The sequence below is a fragment of the Schistocerca nitens genome, chromosome 7 (genome assembly GCF_023898315.1).
Source record: "Schistocerca nitens isolate TAMUIC-IGC-003100 chromosome 7, iqSchNite1.1, whole genome shotgun sequence".
In the NCBI taxonomy this organism is placed as follows: Eukaryota; Metazoa; Arthropoda; class Insecta; order Orthoptera; family Acrididae; genus Schistocerca; species Schistocerca nitens.
Genome location: NC_064620.1, coordinates 86292688 through 86315157, shown reverse-complemented (window position 1 = coordinate 86315157; position 22470 = coordinate 86292688).

Below are 22470 nucleotides of genomic sequence, written 5' to 3'. Positions count from 1 at the left end.
CCTGAGGCGAGCTGTTGCCGACCGATCGATCGATAATGCTTCCCTGTTCTCTAATTGTTTCGCTGTCTACACCATTGTTTGCTGCCTGCTCCATTTCCGTATGCACAGTTACCAAATTACTAGTTTGAATGTCTGTTAATTCATTACACAGTGGTGCTGGCAAGCTACGCTCGTCGTCACTATTATTTCTCAGGTTACTTTGGAGCCTAGTGTTACGTTTTTCACACGCCATTATTGTCACAGTATTTCACACGATAACACAGAAAGACACAATTTGAAGAGCAAAAATAAGAGAACACATTAACATAGCACTGAAAATAATATCTAGTTAATTGCAGCTGCGAAATACTTGGTGCAAATCTATATGCATGCCACAACTGTTTTACTGTATAACAATGAAAGACTGCAACTACAAAGGAAATTCTCTCTACAATTACGCGCTAGCAATAAACAAAAGCTACACTAATTACACAAACTACAAGAAAAAAATCAGTAGATTCCAGTGAGGTATCCTGGCAGGGTCGCCATATGAAACTTCCCCTTTTAAAAACTATACAAGACTGTGCTTAACCTGACACACAATATTTTTAGCGCAACGCAATCTGACTTTCAAAATTCCCTACAACAGAATGGCCCTGACTAACATTAAACTATACCTTTCACAAATCACTTACCTCACAAAAATCTTCGCTGCTCAAGCTACTGCAATACAGCGAGCGCCACTACTGCCAGCTAAATAAAAGATTCAAACTATGGAAGGCACTAACTACTGATAGGGATAGTTAGCAAATGAAAGATATTAATAGAGAACAAACAATGTATTTACCTTGATATCATCATATATATAGCAGTTCATGACAAATTACAAAACTCCGCCATCTCTCTCCCCACATCCACCACTGCTGGCGGCTCACCTCCAACTGCCCAACGCTACGCGCTGTTCACAGCCAGCTGCCTAACACTACAATGGCGAGTATTACAACAATGCAAAGCAGCCACAGGCTGCACACAGCACAGCCAGTGATTTTCATACAGAGGTGGCGTTACCAATAAAAAAACCTAAACAGCCTACTTACACTTGGTGTAGCAATTTTAATGGCCAGTAGTGTATGTAGAGAAGTGACTGGAAGGTTTAGCTAAGTGTTTCAAACAGAACATTTTTGGTTTTCACAGTGGTTTCCATTTCGCGAATGATCGGAACTAATTTTCTGAATAGCCTTCGTTTTTGTTGTGATCTGTTATTTGTGGCCTTGACTATTAGGGGGTTTTCTGAATCCACAGTAATTTGGGCAAGCCCAGTGAAAGGGGCACGCCAACTGGGATTAACTCGGGGGGCAGGCCAGTCACCGTAGGTTTATAAGATCTGCCTGCACACATGTAGTGGTTACAGCTTTTCTGTACACTTGTAGAGTAGAATAGTTGGAAATACTAACCTTGTCCATCGTATTAGCCTTTAAAGAAAGTATGTAGATGAAATTGTTAATGTAGTAACTTAAGACCCACTAATTAGCTTAGGTAGTTGGTTATGACGTATGATTATTGTATTCTGAATAAAGATTTATTTTTTAAAAGTAGTCCACAGAAATTGCAGCTGCTTTAGATGAATTATTCTCTGGTTATCAACCGAGTCGTGACGTTGTGTTGTCGCCACGTTTCGACGAGTTTCTTCATCTTCACCTTGATCTTAGGAAACTCGTCGCAACGTTGCGACGACTGGATTCCACTTATTAATTATTATTATCGTATGCATCAATTACAGTAATACACATTTAGCAAAACAAAGAAATATATATAAAAATGAACATGTGAAATAATATACAGTACACAAGTTTTAAAACGGCTCAGACTACACTCGGATGTTGATGGACTCGATCCAGCGGAGTGCCTCGTGAGATGCTTGATGGAGCTTCTCAATGCCACCAGGGAAGCGTCTAATTGGACAGTCGTTCACAATGTGGCTCATTGTTTCGGTGTCACAACAGTCACACACACCGTCACTTGAAAAGCCCCACTTGTGCATGTTGTATCTGCACCTACCCTCTTCAAGGAAAGTGGAGACCAAGAAACAGCTACGAACCTTATGAATTCCTAATAAACAAAGGAGAGAACAATGGCATAAAGAAACAAGGGACCTCGATTTCACACATTCCAATAGAAAAGCATGGACGCTGATTCACAAACTTGGAGAAGACCGTTCTCACAACAAAGAAAACTCAATGGTCTCATGCGACTCAATAGCTAGTCACTTAGTGAGAGTTTCCAAGGTCCCTACAGATAAAGCAAATCTTCGCCAAGTAAAGAGAGAGCTTACGGAAGTCAAGAAATCTCTAAAACATAACCCGGAATTCTCTTCTCCATTTAAGATCACTGAACTGGAGACAGCCCTTAAGCATACAAAATGTAGAAAAGCTGCAGGTGCAGCTGGGCTTTACCCAGAATTTTGGGTGCACAGTGGACCGGTAACGCGAAATTGGCTAGTTTGCCTTTTTAACGAAATTCTTCGTACAGCCACATTACCCAAAAAATTTAAAAGAGCAAAAATTATCGTTATCAAAAAGCCAGGGAAAGACGGAACAGCTGCAGAACACTTCCGCCCAATATCTCTATTTAGCTGTGCTTACAAGCTATTGGAAAGAATGATTCTAAACCGAATCCAAGATCAAATTAATGCTATGATACCACCTGAACAGGCTGGATTCAGACCTTATAGAAGGTGCTGTGAACAAGTGCTCTCCTTGACTACTCACATAGAATCTGGATACCAAAAGAAACTTAAAACTGGAGTAGCGTTCATTGACCTGTCAGCAGCTTATGACACGGTGTGGCCCAAGGGTCTATTACTGAAATTTTTGCGAACAATACTTTGCAAAACTCTAGGCAACCTCTTAAGTAACATGTTAAGCAATAGTCGGTTTAAAGTACATCAAGGAGAAGAGAAAATCAGATGGCATGTACTCAATAACGGATTACCTCAGGGCTCTGTTCTTGCTCCAGTGTTATTCAACCTCTACACACCTGACCTGCCGAATTTGACCTGCGAAAATTTCAATATGCAGATGACCTGGCAATTTCATATCAAAGTGAAGACCTTTGTGAATGTGAAGAACACCTAACGAACAGCCTTACTAAACTTTATGAGCATTTTGAGACATGGCGACTGAGACCAAATGTTTCTAGAACCGAGGTAAGCCTGTTCCACCTCTCTAATCGCCTTTCATCGCCCTCTTGGCACAGTCAGATACAACGAAAGCCCAAAATACCTGGAAGTCACTCTGGACAGAACTTTAACATACAAAAAACACCTTTCCAACTTGGCCAAGAAGATATAAACACGAGTGGATTCCACTGCTCGGCTGGTAATCCATGAACATTTCAACCACGAAATTCGCCGACATTTCTTGCGTTCCCATATGACACCTACGTTTTCTTTTACCAACTGATGGTAATGGATGCATCACAGACAGCGAGTCCGTGATTCGAGCGCAATTGCAGCGGCCAATTTGTAACCGCGCGCGGACGCTGCGCACCCGTGGCTGGGTGGGTCGGAGGTGCGCGGCGGAGTGGAGGCAGAGGCGGGAGGCGGAAGGCCGGCTCGTGGCCGCGAGTCGCGTGCGCCGGAGGCGGGACCCGCCGGCGGCACGAGCCGGCCGCCAAATTGCAGGAGGGCGCGCTGCGCCCGCCGCACCGCCGCCGATGATCTCCCAGAACTCGCCTCCTCTCAGCTGCCGGTCGCTCACCTTCCGTATCTCCATACAGCAGTTGTGGTGTTCGTACTGTAAGACCTTCAGTACACACACCATTCAGATTATTTGACTTGTCGCTCTAACGAAGTAGGCGAGTGTCAGCAATATGTCTCGTGGTCTTATCGTGGCGTGTTCATCTTCTGCCGTTGGGTCAGACGATAGAAATGCCACTTGCACGCTTAGAGTAGCAGAGTGACGGTGACCAACTTTAAACAGAACTTGATTAATTTCCACACACATTTATTAAAATAATAACAAGCATAAAAATTACTTAACTGGGTTCTGGATGCTATTTACAATTGACAATCTGAAGTCCCCTTGGTACTGGTACGTTAATCTTATTCTCTATATCTCTGATACTTGACAAAAGTGTCTATATATATCTTCATGGCTATGTACAGGAATATGGTAATCTTATTAGGCGCAGACTGAAACGTGACTATAGACTGGTACAGACAAATGTACAACTCGTACAGACTAGTACAGACTAATGCAGACTCACTAACTGTTTTTTTTTCTTTATTGTAATTTTTTATCACCTTACACAAGGCGGGCTGTCAGCAGCTGAGTACGCCGCTCTTCAGCCTTGAGATTGACAATAAGTAATAAATAGAGGGGACACAGAGAATACAATCAAAATGGCGGGCAAAACAATGTATACACCAAAAACCAAAAAACACGGAGCCGTTCACGCCTGACGAGAAAACATCACTGACACTAGTTGACACGGCGCACAAAACAGGGATGATGGCGATGGTACACGTGAACAGTGGCGGCGTTTCGGCGAACAAACACTAAACACAAACGAAGGCACACACACGAGACACTAATGGCGATGACCTCCGGCGCGCGAATGTTCACTGTGCGTGTGCGAGTCCGGGGACCTGCCAAGAGAGGAGGAAGAGGAAGGGGAGTGGGAGAGCGAGAGGGGAGAGCAGAGATGCCACGGGCAGGGGAGATAGGGGGAGGGAGGAAGGGGGAAGGGAAGCCCGGGGGAAGAGGGGTGGAGGGAGGGGACGGGGGAAAAGGAAAGAGAAGGGAAGGGAAGAGAAGGGAGGGAGGGTGCCGAAAGGAAAGGAGACCAGAAGTGGGGGAGTGCAGGGTCAAAGTTGATAGGAGGGGTAGATGGAGGGGAGGAGGACATCATCAGGGAGGGAGAGCTGGTGGAAGCCACCTTGGGAGAGGGTAAGGAGGGTGGAGAGATGGAGACCGGGCGGGACGTGGGAATACAGGCGCGGCAGCGGGCGGGGGTGGGAGAGGATCGGGGAGACAAGCGGGTGAGGAGGATCGAGTTTACGTGAGGTGTACAGGATCCGTATCCTTTCAAGGAACAGGAGGAGGTGGGGGAAGGGGATGAGATCGTACAGGATCCGCGTGGGGGAGGGGAGACAGGTGCGATAGGCGAGGTGCAGAGCATGGCGTTCAAGGATTTGGAGGGATTTATAAAAGGTAGGGGGGGCGGAGATCCAAGCCGGATGGGCATAACAAAGGATAGGGCGGATGAGGGATTTATAGGTGTGGAGGATGGTGGAGGGGTCCAGACCCCACGTACGGCCGGAAAGGAGCTTGAGGAGACTGAGTCGGGATCGTGCCTTGGCTTGGATCACTAACTGGAGGTCTGTACACTGTTTATAATACCTCGCGCATTCATTTATCACCGCGCGAGTGTGATCCGCGAGGAGAAAAGGTTCTACGTAAGCAGCAATCTCATTGGCTGCGTTACATATTAATACGCCGATCGGCGGAAGCAGAATTTGGTCCGTCTCTATGGCAGCGCCATCTCGTAGTGCGGAGATGGACGAGCGCTGCGCCTGCGCAGTTGTGCTTAGCGGGGCGCGCTCTGGTGGGAAAGTTGTGTACGCGCTGACTACGCGGAACTATGTACACAACAGCAGTGCTTCCCGCGAAGCCCAAAAATTTCTTAATTATTCACTTTGCAACAATAAACTCTCTAATTGACAGCACAACACAACAGTAACCGTGTGATGGCTACTACACAGTTTTAAAACGTACACGGCATTACTATTATCAGTGTTATTATCAGTGCTGTTTTTCTGGGCGAACGCTGGGGGATGCATACCCCTAAACTGTTTCGTCGACAAAGTAATTATTTTACGATGTTGAGAACTTGGAAGAGTGACCGTCACCTCTCCTGGATCCCTCATCTCCGCTCCATCCAATCCAAAGCCCACAACTGCCTCCGACTCCTCAAACTCCTCTCTGGCCGGACGTGGGGGTTACACCCCTCTACCATCCTCCACACCTACAAATCCTTAATCCGTCCCATCCTCTGTTATGCCAGTCCTGCCTGGATATCTACCCCCCCCCCCCCCCAAGTTCTATAAGTCCCTCCAGATCCTTGAGCGTCATGCACTCTGCCTCGCCATCCGTATATGCCTCCCGTCCCCCACGTGGATCCTCTATGATCTCATTCCTTTCCCCCATCTGCTCCTATTCCTCGAACATATCCATATCCTCTACACCTCCCGTCGTCTTGAACCCCCTCACCACCTGGTTGCTCCTCTCCTCTCCCATCCCCGCCCCCTGCCACGTCTTCACCGTTGTGTCCCCCCTACCCTCCATCTCTACACCCTACATCTCCTTTCCCAAGGTGGCTTCCATCAACTCCCCCTCCCGGACGATGCCCTCTCTCCCTCCATTTATCCCTCCTATCAACTCTGATCCTCACTCCCCCTCCTTTCCTCTGTCCTTTCGCTGGGCTCCCTCTTCCCCCCCTTCCGTCCTGTTTTCTCCCCGCTAAACCTCTCCCTACCTCCCTTCTCCCCCCCCCCAAGTCCTTTTGTATTCCCCTCCTCTGCCTACCCCACTCCCTGTCGCGTCTGCCCCCCACCCCTCTTATGGGTCCTCATCCTCCATCAGCTCCTTTCCCGGTTCCCCCCTTCGCTTTTACTCTCCTTTCCCCCCTTTTTTTTGTTTTCCCATCATCTGTCCAGTTTCCCCCCACCTGCTCTCGGCTGTGGTATGTCACATTTGCCAAGTTTTTAGTGCAGTGTTCCAGTGACTATTCAGTGTTGTTCGTCTTTCTCGTGTTGCGAACAGAAACCATGCTGTCGCTATGTGTGAATTTTATGTCTTTTGCGAACAGAATCCAGACTGTCGCCGTGTTTTTTAATTGTCTGTCTATTGTTTTACCTGTCTGCTTCGTATGTATTTTATTAGCATCATCATCCCTCTGTTCTTTGTTTTAAGTTCCACGATTTCTTTTCGCCATGTTACTCTTTAAGTCTCCGATTTTATCGCCTGTTTTTATTAATTATTCTCTTCATCTTTCTCACAAAGTCTGTAGGCTGAAGAGCGGCATACTAAGCTGCTGCCAGCCGGCCCCCTTCTGGGGGAATTGAAATTCAATAAACAAAAAAAAAAAAAAAAAAAACTTGGAAGAGTGACAAAGGTTTATTTCAAGAATGTAAATTTTTTATTTCATTTTTCCATGTTGGTAATTGCAATACGAGCGATACCAGTGGAGTTTTTGGTGGGAAAAGCGATGTCGTTGACTGCTTCAAGCATTTCGAAGCTGCAGCAACCGTTCTCGACAACTGAATCGCTGGCAGCCAGTTCGACAAGCATTTAGTGCCCGCTAATAGTGGGCGATGGTAGTGCCAAACGGATATGCGTACACTCAAACGCCGAGTCACCGATAGATGTCTCTACGGTCCCGCTGACATGATGATGTTTATGACTTCATGGCTAAAAGCAGACGGGTGGTATCCCATGCTTTCGCTGCATTATATCCAAAGTCAGAATACCCTCAAACTTTTCTTTAGAAAAAAGGACTGCTTATTATTATTATTAGTGGCACTGGTCAGACACAAAGCATGAGCAGCGTAAACACTTTCAGTTATTGCAAGTTCAGAATTAGCATTCCAGCAATCTAGTGATTTACAAACAGTAAGCATAGCGTAGTACACATTTTGACTTGGTTGATTTTAAATGTGAGTGTAGGGTGTGGGTGATGCAAGTGTCATTAGGGAGAGGAGTGACGTAGAAGAAGCATGATTTGTAGCAAGTATCTACCCTGCATGTCGGTAGTCAGCTTACGTTTCCGAGGAGCAGTAGGATCACTCTTGACGCAATGAGAATTGATTCACCACTCTACAAAAAGAGATTGTTTAAAAGAAGCAGTATCAATTTTGTTATTCACTCATTCGTTCGTTGTTTAATAAAACACTCACAAAAACTTAATGTCATTTACGTTTCCTCATTTTAAAAATAAAAGTGTTCAAAACAACTCTTTCCCTTTGTAAAGTTTAATCAGTCGCTAATGTTAATGATTGGGGGAGCGGGATACTAGCTAATATCTGATTGGACTCTGGGGTGATGGTCACTGGGAGTTTGGGAACCACTGATATAGAGCTTCAAACGTGGAATCGCCTTGAAAATCGAGCTCTGTGCATCTAATGCCAAATGGTTGAAATGGCTCTGAGCACTATGGGACTTAACTTCTGAGGGCATCAGTCCCCTAGAACTTAGAACTACTTAAACCTAACTAACCTAAGGACATCACACACATCCATGCCCGAGGCAGGATTCGAACCTGCAACCGTAGCTGTCGCGCGGTTCCAGACTGTAGCGCCTAGAACCGCTCGGCCACACCGGCCGGCTTGTGCATCTAATAATCTGCATTTAAGTCGACATCTTGTAATTTTATGTCACCCATGTTGAACTGTTGTAAGGAACCCTAATGCTTATGACAATAACTTCAAATGAAACCATTATCTGAGTCACTCTTTTTATTTCTTCACACAACGCGTTTCCATACTTTACACTCTCACCTTCAGGTGCCACAATGGTATTGTGTTACGTATTTGATAGCTGCATCAAGCCAGTTGTTTGTTGTGGTTTCATTTTGCTACAAAAACGTATAACAGGTACTTGTTGGAGTAATACGGCACTAATATTACAAATTTAAAGGAGATAGAGTTGCTAAAAATCTCTTCCAGTGCAGAAATCGGTGTGAGTCGTCATAAATACAGGACGTATCAAAAATAATCATCCGATTAAAAAAAAAATCACAACTATTATGTTATTTGAGATACGTGCGTAAACAACGTACTGTTGGAAAGAGCAAACTCTTGAGTTTTAGATGGTTCCCGCTAGGTAGCAGCAGAGTACGGCCATTTCAGTTCTAGTAAAAATGCTGTCGGGACAATAGAAACTATTTTGTGTTCTGCATTTTGCGCAGTGCAGGTCAGTAATAACTGTTCAGCGTGACTTTCGTAGTAGATATGGTGTGGATTCTCCTACAGCACAAAACATTAGACGATGGCATAAACAATTCCGAGAAACAGGTTGTTTGTGTAAAGGAAAATCTCCGGGCCGTCCCCGTGTGTCTGACACAGACTTCGTAAGCGTGCGCCATAGTTTCACAAGGGGTCCGCAGAAATCCGTTCACTGTGCGGAGCGGTAGCTTAACATGTCCGTCTGGAGTGTTTTGCGTCGACGTTTACACATTAAACCATCCAAAATTCAGCTACTACAAGCTCTTCATGAAGGTAACAAACAACAACGCTGGAGTTCTGTGATTTCGTTCTTGGCAAGAAGGAGGATGACAGTTTTCTTCCACGCTTAATGATTAGTAACAAGGCAATATTCCATGTAAACGGAAGGGTGTATCGTCATAATGTGAGAGTATGGGGTACGGAACAGCCACATGAAGTTGTACAACATCAGAGGGACTCTCAAAAATTTAACGTGTTTTTGCAGTTTCCGAGAACGCTGTTACAGGAAGCGCATATCTCGATATGCTTGAGTACTTTCTTTTCCCACAGCTGAAGACTGATTCGAACACCTTCATTTACCAACAGGATGAGGCACCGCCACACAGGCATCTGGGAGTGCGGGAATTTTTAAATCAAAGAATTACCGAATGACAGATCGGTCGCACTGTAACAAATGATTCAGCCTTACATTACTGGCCTCCATTGTCACCGGACCTGACTGTATGTGATTATTTCTTATGGTGGTTTACAAAAGACTCTGTTTATGTGCCTCCGTTAACAACAACAATGTATGACCTGAGGCATCACATAACAGTAGCTATGGAACCTGTAACTCATACCATGCTCGCTGCAGTATGGGAATAATTTGAATACTACACTGACATACGCCGTGCATCTCAAGGGGGCGTATTGAACACCGACGAAAAGGTGTGAAAAAAACTTTTCGAGTTTGCCGATCATCAAAAAAACATAATTCATTGTATATGTTTATTAGTTACAGAAATATAGTTTCTTTTTTATGAGTGCTGTATACAGTTTTAACTTAATTTTTTACACAACACGAACCAGTAACATAAACAAACCAAAGATTCAAATGGTTCAAATGGCTCTGAGCACTATGAGAACGTCTGAGGGAATCAGTCCCCTAGAACTTAGAACTACTTAAACCTAACTAACCTAAGGACATCAGACACATCCATGCCTGAGGCAGGATTCGAACCTGCGGCCGTAGCGGTCGCGCGGTTCCAAACTGTAACGCCTAGAACCGCTCGGCCACCCTGACCGGCCAAACCGTAGATTATAACGATGTAAAGATACAGTACCTAACCTCAGAGATCATTTATCACTAACTTACAAGTTGACCATAGATATGTATAAAATTTTTCCAGTTTTATTTATTTTAGGAATAGATACACAAACTGGGCAAGTCAGTAACGCGTTGGTGCACCTGTGGCCCGTATACAAGCAGTTACCCGGCTTGGTATTGATTGACTGAGCTGTTAGATGTTCCACTGACGGATATTACGCCAAATTCTGTTCAATTGGCGCGTGAGATCGTCAAACTCTCGCGATGGTTAGAGTGCCCCGCCCATTATTCCCTGAACATTCTCAAGGGGGAGAGATACGGCGAACTTGCTGCTCAGGGTAGGGTTTGGCAAATACAAAGACAAGCAGCAGAAACTCGCAGCCTGTGCGGGCGGGCATAATCTTGCCCAGGTTGGCTTGTCATGAAGGGCAAGGAAATGGGGAGTAGAATATCGTCGACCTACTTCTCTGCTGTAAGGGTCCCGTGAATGTCAACCAAAGGGTTCCTGCTACGAATGGAAATGGCAGTCCAGACCACTCCTCCTGGAGGGGCGACAATTGGGCTCATATCCCATAGCTATCGGGGGTGTCTCCAGACACGTCCTCGCTGGTCGAGAGGGCTCAATTCGAGGCAAGAGTCATCGTTGAAGACAACTGTACTCCCTTCAATGAGATTCCAAGCAAGATACATCACTGAGACAACTGTACTCCCTTCAATGAGATTCCAAGCAAGAGACATCACTGAAGACAACTGTACTCCCTTCAATGAGATTCCAAGCAAGAGACATCACTGAAGACAACTGTACTCCCTTCAATGAGATTCCAAGCAAGAGACATCACTGAAGACAACTGCACTCCCTTCAATGAGATTCCAAGCAAGAGACATAACTGAAGACAATTGTACTCCCTTAAATGAGATTCCAAGCAAGAGACATCACTGAGGACAACTGTACTCCCTTCAATGAGATTCCAAGCAAGAGACATCACTGAAGACAACTGTACTCCCTTCAATGAGATTCCAAGCAAGAGACATCACTGAGACAACTGTACTCCCTTCAATGAGATTCCAAGCAAGAGACATCACTGAAGACAACTGTACTCCCTTCAATGAGATTCCAAGCAAGAGACATAACTGAAGACAATTGTACTCCCTTGAATGAGGTTCCAAGCAAGAGACATCACTGAGGACAACTGTACTCCCTTCAATGAGATTCCAAGCAAGAGACATCACTGAAGTCAACTGTACTCCCTTCAATGAGATTCCGAGCCGAAGACGTGTCAGGAGACGCAACAGACAGTGGTGGGATACCAACCTGTCTGTCACAGCCAAGCGGCCCGAAAACCAGTAGTGATGGTCTGGGGTACCACTTCTCATAGCAAGACCCCTTCGATTGTCGTCCGCGGCAACCTTACAACACAGAGGTTCGTCGCCCATGTATACTGAGGTTTCAGTAAAATGACCGCGCGCACACGGCAAGAGTGTGCTTGGATAAGGGTCAGAGGTGGAACAACGCGTTATTGACTTGCTCAATTTGTGAAGCTCTGTCTTTTAAATAAATCAACCAATTTTTATGAAACTGTAATGATTTGTTGGTTGTCCATGTACAGCACATCTAACAATTTCCGTCCCATTCAGATAATTCCTTCGTGGTGCGCCATATTTTTTGGTCTTTGAGTGTACATATGACATAAACGTGTGACCATCCTTCGATCAGAAACGCATTTCTTTCGGTTCTGGGGCCAACAGCCTTCTAAGTCGGCGGACAGTGGCGAAAATGAGGTAGCATTATTTGGATTAGGGGTGTCCAACCCGCGGCGCAAAGCAACTGTCAAAGTGGCCCAAGAAGTGGGCATTTACCAAATTACAGGTAAAATTTTTTTTCATAAAATTCCGGTTATGTAAAGTTACGACAAATTGACTGCTTTCAATATGAAACTCCTGTCACACAATGCTGTTCTGTCATATGGCCATTGTGCTTTTTTAACAGAGGTATATTATGTGCTGCCAAAAAATGTTTGTCGTCATACAAAGTCGCCTTAACAAGAAAATCGCCAAAGTTGAGATACTTCGAGCGCCGCAGCTTCTTTGGGAATGATACAACTGCCATTTGACTGTGCAATAGGTTTCATTCCACAATCCAGACTTCAGTCTTAGATCATTTTCGACAGTCATAAGATCAAAAACTGTTAACCTGTTAACCTATAGTACATCACGAGTTATCAAAAACGTATTCATTTCCCATCATCAGCATTTTTTTTTTTTTTTTACCGTACATTACAGCATCACCAGCCTTCCGCGGTCTAACTGTGTTCGTGAGCCAGCAAATATAAACCATAGGGCAGTGACTGCGTCACTGCAATACACATTGGAGGTGTGGCGGTGGGACTTGGACTCCCATACCACCCTCCAACAGTGACAGTACTCTTCTGTCCCGCCGAAAAACGTAGTCCAACATGGGCAGGTAGGATTGGAAAGTAGTGGACATGGAACAGAGGGCTAGTCCTGCCAAAGGAGGCAGGCCCAGGGTTAGTCCTGTTCCGAAGCCGATTCCTCTAGGATGGTCAGCGGAACCAGATGGCGATGCCAGCGGCGTGGATGTGTAGTCCCAACATGGCGTAGCCCATGGACAGTGTCCCATAGGGCAGCCACTTTCTCATACAGCCGCCGTGCGTTGTTGCGTATGGTCTCCTTGAGCCAGCAAATATAAACCATAGGGCAGTGACTGCGTCACTGCAATACACATTGGAGGTGTGGCGATGGGACTTGTAGTCCCATACCACCCTCCAACAGTGACAGTACTCTTCTGTCGCGCAGAAAAACGTAGTCCAACATGGGCAGGTAGGACTGGAAAGTAGTGGACGTGGAACAGAGGGCTAGTCCTGCCAAAGGAGGCATGCCCAGGGGCCTGGGACTCCAAGTCCCACCGCCACATCTCCGATGTGTATCTGCTTTCTCACAGAGAGTCACAATCCTCGTGAGTGGCGGGGCGTGCAGGCTCCACCTTAGAACCTTGTTCTGCAGGCGCTGCAACGTTAGCATCCTGGTGACACTAATCGTGGCCCATGCAGTGGAGCCATACATGAGGGCAGGAAGGATAGCTGTCCGGTAGATACGGAGCTTGGTAGGCAGGTTAAGTTCCCTACTGTGGAAGAGAGGGCACAAGGCCCTGGTCAGCTTTTGCCCCTTGTTGGTGACATACTCTGCGTGACAGTGGAACAGCAGCTCGTGGTCCATCCGGATCCCGAGACAGGTGGTCGTTAGGGACCAGGGCACCTGCACGCCTGCAATCGAAATATTGTGGCGGAGGACTGGGCGCGGTTTCGTGAAATAGACTGCCGTAGTTTTGGCGGCATTAAGAGCGATTTTGTTCGTCAGGCACCAGTTGATGGTGGCGTCCACCTGTCGTTGGAGGCAGGCGATGACGGTGTCAGTGATATGTCCAGTGGTATAGAGTGCTGTGCCATTAGCATATTGTGCCAGGTGGCACGTGGGGATGACCGGCATATAACTCAAGTAGATATTGAAAAGAATTGGAGACACATGACCAAAGTTTCTTTTTTTTCTTTATTGTGATTTCATTCCCCTGCCCCATACGGGCAGGGGAGGGCTATCAGCGGCACAATCTGCCACTCTTCAGCCGAGTGACATGACAACTAATACGAGAGTAAAATGTTACATATAAGGCGATAAAAAAGAGGGACATAAAACAGAGTAAGGGGAGATAATGGAGGTAAAAATACACTGACATGGAGACGTTCATGAGGGTGGGGACAATTAAAAAAGTCGACATAAAGTAAAAAAAAACACAGTTGGCGATTTCTAAAACACAAAGAAGACACTGAAGGCACACACATAGTTTAAAAGTCGGCCACAGTATTAAAAACACCCCAGAACAACACAGTTTAAACCCTCTTGGAGCACACATGATGATGAATAAAACTGCCAGGCGGGACCTGCCAAGGAGGAGGCTGGAGAGGATGGAAAAGGAGGGGAGAGCAAGGTGCAGCAGGCGAGGGGGCGGAATGAAAAGAGTAGGGGCATCAGTGGGTACACCAAGAGGCAGGAGACTGATATGGCAGGATATGAAGAGGGAAGACAAGGCAGGAGGGAGTGCAGAGACACTGAAGGGGAGCACAAGAGAGGGAGGGGGAGTAGGAGGGGAAAGCCGATCAGGAGAAGGGAGGGGGAGATGAGGGAGCCCTGAGGAGGAGGCAGGAAGAAGATGGGGTTAGAGATGGTTTGGTAGGAAGGGTAGATGTCAGGGCGAAACTCATCATTCAGGAGGGGTAGATGGTGGAAGTTACATTGGGAAAGGAGGCGGAGGGTGTGGAGATGGAGAGAGGGTGGGACAAAACGGTAAAGGCGCGGCAACGGGCTGGGGGTGGAGAGCAACGGAGACACCAGGGGGTGAGGGGGATCAATGTGGCGGACGATATATAGTGTGAGGAAGTGTTCAAGGAAAAGGAGAGGGTGGGGGAAGGGGATGAGGTCATAAAGGATGCACATGCGGGATGGAAGGCGGATGCGGAAAGTGATGCGGAGCGCATGGCGTTCGAGGATTTGGAGGGATTTATAGAACCTGGGAGGGGCAGAAATCCAAACCACACTGGCATAACAGAGGATGGGGCGGATCAAGGATTTGTAGGTGTGAAGGATGGTGGAAGGATGCAGACCCCATGTCCGGCCGGACAGGAGTTTCAGGAGGTGGAGTCTGTTGTGAGCTTTGTGTTGGATGGTAGGGAGATGGGGAGTCCAGGTGGGATGGTGGTCGAGGGTGACGCCAATGTATTTGAGGGTAGGAGTGAGGTGGATGGGACGGCCATAAATGGTGAGGTAGAAATCATGGAGACGGAAGGAGCGGGTGGTGCGGTCTATAATGATGGTGTGAAGGATGCAGACCCCATGTCCAGCCTGACAGGAATTTCGGATGGTGGAGTCTGTTGTGAGCTTTATGTTGGATGGTAGGGAGATGGGGAGTCCAGTTGGGGCTGCGGTCGGGGGAGGAGAGGGTGGGGCCAAGGTGTTTGAGGGTAGGAGTGAGGTAGAGGTCATGGAGACGGAGGGAGTGGGTGGTGCGGCCTATGATGATCTCCTGTGTCTTGGTGGGGCATGAGCAAAGTTTTTTTTTTCTTCTTTATTGTAATTTTAAGCACCTCATACAGGCGGGCTGTCAGCACCATATTACGCCGCTCTTCAGCCTTAAGTGGTACAATAATATGACATATAGGTGACACAGACAATACAATAAAAACGGCGGGCAAAAAAAATGTAGATACAAAAAACAATAAACATGAAGCCGTTCACGCTGGACGAGAAAAACACTAACACTTGTTGACACGGCGCACATAACACGGAGGACTGCGACGGCACACGTGAACAGTGGAGGCGTGACGGCGAAAGAACACTAAACACAGAACGAAGGCACACACATGAGACACTGATGGCGATGATCTCCAGCGCGCGAAAGTCCACTGAGCGTGTACGAGTCGGTGGACCTGCCCAGAGGGGCGGGCGGGCGGGCGGGCGGGCGGGCGGGCGGGCGGGCAGAGGAGAGGAGAGGAGAGGAGAGGAGAGGAGAGGAGAGGAGAGGAGAGGAGAGAGAGCGGAGATACCATGGGCAGAGGAGATAGGTGTGCAGGAAGGGGGTGGAGGGATGTGCAAAGTACGTATCTTTGCATATATAGACCAAGTTTGTCAAAAGTAAATGCGAGAATCTTTGTGTAATTGGCTAATTTACTGGCAATTAGCACGACTTACTCACTTGATATGGTTGTGGAATATAGAAGATGAACAAATCACAAGTTTAAAGTTCGCAACAGTTTGTTTCCCTCGAAAGAGGAAACTGAAACTGTATAACCAAGAGGATGAGCAAAACTACTTTGGTGACGACTGTTGTGGGGACTCCGGTGACGATGGGACCGCCGCCAGCTGCCGCCGTCGGCGGGCGCTCGCCGGCTGCTGCCGCGGTTGCGCTCGCGTGGGCCGCCGGCGCCCCCGTGGCTGGCGGAGTGGTCCAGCCGGCGCGTGCCCGCGGGCGGCGCGAGGCAGCGAGGCTGCCGGTAGCGCCGCGGGGCGCCGCCTCCCCGCCCCCGCCCGCCCCCGCACCACCCGGGGGCCTCGCGCCGGCTCCATTGATTCCCGCTTAATTACGGCGCGCGCGCGCGCTCGCTCCGCTCCCAGTCAGTCAGCGCCGCGCAGCACAGTAAAAACTGGCCACGCGGGCTCGCGCCAGCGGCCACATCCGCGCCACGCCGGCTTCTGACCCGTGTGCTGGCCGCAGGGGCTCACCGCACGCCAGTCTCTAACGGAGAAGCAGCGCTACAGAAACGCGGTAGCAACTTCGCAGCTTCATACGACGTCACTTAGTGTTCGGTGCAACATGTGCTCTGGGTATACCCGCAGATCGCACGTAAACTGTACACATTTTTTCCGGTAATTTAGGAGGCGTGAGGAGCCTATTTTCACTCTCCTGCATCAACAGCTCGATTATGAAATTGTCCTCCTAATTGGTGTCTTTTAAAGATGTCTTTGTCCCTGACCAGAAGGAGGACTCAAGTCGCAAATACGAGGGGCGTTCAATAAATAACGCAATACATTTTTTTCTCTCAGCCAATTTCGTTTGAAATAAATGCGGAACTTGTTGTGGGACATCGTGGAATCCTCCTTTTTCTGCCCCAATACTTTCCTGAAGTTCCGACAGGTATTGGCAATAGAATACATTATCGGGGTTCGGAAGCACAGGAATCATCCCGTTTAATCCTTATGTCATCCCCGAATACGCGTTTTTAACATCAGCTTCAGATCAACATCAGGAAAACAACGAACGACATGAAAACAGACCTACTTCACCTCGACCAAGTTGTTCGCACTGGCAGGAGATACCTGACCCCTCGGAAGAAGCAACCGCAGACGTAGATAACGATCAGGGACTTGAACACATACAAGCTTCACCACAACTGGGCTGTTCGCAACGGGCGGAAAATCCACAGGAAAACATACAGTCTTCATCAGAAGTAACAGATATGACCTTGACAGTGACAACAGAAGAATCTCAAATAACCCCTGGCAAACTTTTGGACCATATTTCGTCGATACTTATCCTAGACAAAGTTGCACCTGCAAGGAAAAGTCCAGAGCTGTAGCTGAGGTTTTGACTTCTCCAGAAAACATCGACAACCTGCGAAACAGGAAACAACAAAATGAGTCAGTGAGGAGTAGAGTCAAATGCTGAAAAGAGGACCAAAGGAAAAACCATTACCAAAGGAAAAACCGTAACCAAAGAGACTACCAAAGGAATTATCAAAAAGAAGCAGCCTAAGAAACGAAAAGCGTCTACCACTGACACCGAATCCGGCTCGTCGCTGGATATCCAATTGCAAGACGATGATGACGACGCGGATGATGTACAGTGTTGTTGCGTAGGGTGCGGCGAACTGTACAGTTGCACTAAAAATGATGTGGTTTGGATCAAATGTGTTAGCTGCCAACGTTGGCTGCATGAAGACTGTCCAAAATATGAATCTATGTGTGACGTATGTGGCAAAAAGCAGGGGAAATAAGTTCGCCATTTCACCCAAAGGGCATTCGCCATTTCACTCATATACATGGGTGAAATGGTGAAACTAATAAAAATAAGTTTTTTTTTTAACTTTTGTAGTGCCTTAAAGAGGATGTGGTACTGTTAATGCGTTGCTTATGTATTTTGTGAAAGGAGAGTGTTTTTATTTTGTTTAAATAAACAATTTCTTGTCTTCTACGAGGCCAAAATGTTTTGTTCACCATATCACCTTGATTTACCCTATACGTAGCCTTCAAAATGGCGTCTGTAACGGAAGTGCCCCCGTTCCATGCAGAGAGCTATCATTGAGTTTCTTTTGACGGAAAACCAGAGCATCGCAGATATCCATGGGCGCCTGCAGACTGTCTACGTTGACCTAGCATTGATGAAGTGCAAGGTGAGTCGTTGGGGGAGGCGTCTGCCGTCATCGCAAAAAGGTCGCGCAAATCTGTCTGGTCTCCTGCTCACAGCTGTGAATCCTGCAGTGTTGAAACGTGCGGACACTCTCATTCGAGGTGGTCAACGGATCACAATCAGCTCAGTTGGAAGTCTCTCTTAGTAGTGCTGACACACTCGTCCACCAGTTGGGATACTGAAAGGTTTGTGCAACCTAGGTTCGTCGGCGCTTAATACACTCCTGGAAATTGAAATAAGAACACCGTGAATTCATTGTCCCAGGAAGGGGAAACTTTATTGACACATTCCTGGGGTCAGATACATCACATGATCACACTGACAGAACCACAGGCACATAGACACAGGCAACAGACCATGCAAAATGTCGGCACTATTACAGTGTATATCCACCTTTCGCAGCAATGCAGGCTGCTATTCTCCCATGGAGACGATCGTAGAGATGCTGGATGTAGTCCTGTGGAACGGCTTGCCATGCCATTTCCACCTGGCGCCTCAGTTGGACCAGCGTTCGTGCTGGACGTGCAGACCGCGTGAGACGACGCTTCATCCAGTCCCAAACATGCTCAATGGGGGACAGATCCGGAGATCTTGCTGGCCAGGGTAGTTGACTTACACCTTCTAGAGCACGTTGGGTGGCACGGGATACATGCGGACGTGCATTGTCCTGTTGGAACAGCAAGTTCCCTTGCCGGTCTAGGAATGGTAGAACGATGGGTTCGATGACGGTTTGGATGTACCGTGCACTATTCAGTGTCCCCTCGACGATCACCAGTGGTGTACGGCCAGTGTAGGAGATCGCTCCCCACACCATGATGCCGGCTGTTGGGCCTGTGTGCCTCGGTCGTATGCAGTCCTGATTGTGGCGCTCACCTGCACGGCGCCAAACACGCATACGACCATCATTGGCACCAAGGCAGAAGCGACTCTCATCGCTGAAGACGACACGTCTCCATTCGTCCCTCCATTCACGCCTGTCGCGACACCACTGGAGGCGGGCTGCACGATGTTGGGGCGTGAGTGGAAGACGGCCTAACGGTGTGCGGGACCGTAGCCCAGCTTCATGGAGACGGTTGCGAATGGTCCTCGCCGATACCCCAGGAGCAACAGTGTCCCTAATTTGCTGGGAAGTGGCGGTGCGGTCCCCTACGGCACTGCGTAGGATCCTACGGTCTTGGCGTGCATCCGTGCGTCGCTGCGGTCCGGTCCCAGGTCGACGGGCACGTGCACCTTCCGCCGACCACTGGCGACAACATCGATGTACTGTGGAGACCTCACGCCCCACGTGTTGAGCAATTCGGCGGTACGTCCACCCGGCCTCCCGCATGCCCACTATACGCCCTCGCTCAAAGTCCGTCAACTGCACATATGGGTCACGTCCACGCTGTCGCGGCATGCTACCAGTGTTAAAGACTGCGATGGAGCTCCGTATGCCACGGCAAACTGGCTGACACTGACGGCGGCGGTGCACAAATGCTGCGCAGCTAGCGCCATTCGACGGCCAACACCGCGGTTCCTGGTGTGTCCGCTGTGCCGTGCGTGTGATCATTGCTTGTACAGCCCTCTCGCAGTGTCCGGAGCAAGTATGGTGGGTCTGACACACCGGTGTCAATGTGTTCTTTTTTCCATTTCCAGGAGTGTAGAAGACCGTAAAGGGGAACGACATACCATCTATGTGCAATTGCTTGCACGCTACGAGACTGATCGTGACAACTGTTTGTCGAAAAACGTCGCAGGCGATGAAACGTGTTCATCACTTGGAATTGCAAACAAAACGAAAATATATGAAGTGGCGCAACATCAAGTGGTTCAAATGGCTCTAATCACTATGGGACTTAACATCTGGGGTCATCAGTCCCCTAGACTTAGTACTACTTAAACCTAACTAACCTAAGGACATCACACACATCCATGCCCGAGGCAGGATTCGAACCTGCGACCGTAACAACAGCGCGGTTCCGGACTGAAGCGCCTAGAACCGCTCGGCCACAGAGGCCGCCTAGCGCCACATCAACTCTCTTCCAAGCAAAAAGATCAAAGCGGCACCCTTAACGTGTAAAGTCATGGCGACTGTCTTCTGCGGCTCTTAAGGAATTAGTCTGTTTGATGTCCTACCTCATGGTACAACTGTCAACCCTCACGTGTATTGTACCTCCCTCAGGAAACTGAAATAACGATTTCGGCGTGTTCATCGCCACTAAAATGTAAACGAGTTCTCTGTGACAACGCTAAGCCTCACACAAATTTGCGAACCCGAGAGGAGCTCACAAAACTTCATTGGACTGTTGTTCTTCATCCCCGATACAGCCCGGATCGGCCGGCCGCTTTGGCCGATCGGTGCTAGGCGCTTCAGTCCGGAACCGCGCGACTGCTACGGTCGCAGGTTCGAATCCTTCGTCGGGCATAGTTGTGTCTGATGTCCTTAGGTTAGCTAGGTTTAAGTAGTTCTAAGTTCTAGGAGACTGATGACCTCAGATGTTAAGTCCCATAGTGCTCAGAGCCATGTGAACCATTTTGAACCAGCCCGGATCCCGTACCTTCCGATTTCGATTTATTGGGCCCAATAAAGAATGCACACCACTGGAAGCAGTACGTGGATATGGGGAGGTTATCCATGCAACAAAACGTTGGCTCGACGTCCACCAATAGAGTGGTACGACGCAAGCCCTCCCCGTAAGGTGGCGTAAGGCCGACGCACTGAACGGAGGTTATGTCGAGAAATAGAGATTTGTAGCGAAAACAGTGGGGAAGAATATGGTGTATCGTTGTCCTGAATAAAACCTACCTACTTTCAGTAAAAAATGTGTTGCATTACTTACCGAAAGCCACTCGTACTTTGTTCTTGAGGCGAGGCTGTAAAGTCTACTTTAAGTCGGGTAAAGTTCGCTGTGCGACTAAATGATGATTCAGAATAGACTGGGACTATGATCTCATCCCCTTCCCCCACCTCCTCCTTTTCCTTGAAAGGATACGGATCCTGTACACCTCCCGTAAACTCGACCCTCCTCACCCGCTCGTCTCCCCGATCCTCTCCCCCCCCCCCCCCCCGCCCACTGCCGCGCCTGTATTCCCACGTCCCACCCGGTCTCCATCTCTCAACCCTCCTTACCCTCTCCCAAGGTGGCTTCCGCCAGCTCCCCCTCCCTTATGATGTCCTCCTCCCCTGCATCTACCCCTCCTATCAACTTTGATCCTCCCCCCGCCTCCTGTGTCCTTTCCTTTAGGCACCCTCCCTCCCTCCCTTCCCTTCCCTTCTCTTTCCTTTCCCCCCTCCCTCCTCCCCACTGCCCCGGGCTTCCCCTCCCCCTTCCTCCCTCCCCCTCTCTCCTTTGCCCATGGCATCTCTGCTCTCCCCTCTCCCATTCCCCTTCCCCTTCCTCCTCCTCCACCTCCTCTCTTGATAGGTCCCCGGACTCGTACATGCTCAGTGAACATTCGCGCGCTGGAGATCATCGCCGTCAGTGTTTCGTGTGTGTGCCTTCGTTTGTGTGTAGTGTTGTTCGCCGTCACGCCACCACCGCTCACGTGCCGTCGCCATCATCCATGTTCCGTGCACCGTGTCGCCCAGTGTTAGTGATGTTTCTCGTCCAGCGTGAACGGCTCCATGTTTTTTCGATTTTTAGTGTCTACATTTTTTGCCCACCGTTTTTAGTGTCTACTCTGTGCCACCTTTATGTACTACTTGTTGTCAAACTCAAGGCTGAAGAGCGGCGTATTGTGCTGCTGCCAGCCCGCCTGTATAGGTGATTCAAACTACAATAAAGGAAAAAAAAAATAGACTGGGACGCCAGGAAGTTGCAGTAGAAACTATTTAACAAACTTACACCACCAGTGTCATACCCAACACAGTCCAACTACGTAAAAATTACAAACCTTCTGCATTAAATCGTTGTGGAAATTAGAGTCACGAACCAAATTATACATCCTATACACCGTTTCTCCCTGTATTGCCTGCAGAGTCGCGATTTATCGAGATTATTATACAATGTCGAAAAGAAAAGTAAAACCCCCAAGCACAATGTCATTTTTACTGACGAGAGATGTGACAGGCAGTTCATCCATATAGCAGTAAATGATAACAAATTCAGACCAAACAGAGCACAGATATCACGGTCAATGATGCCCAAACACTGCCATCAGTACGCAATGTACCCGCTCTACGTGTAACACAGGCTTGTATTCTCGCATGCGAACGAACATAAAACTGAC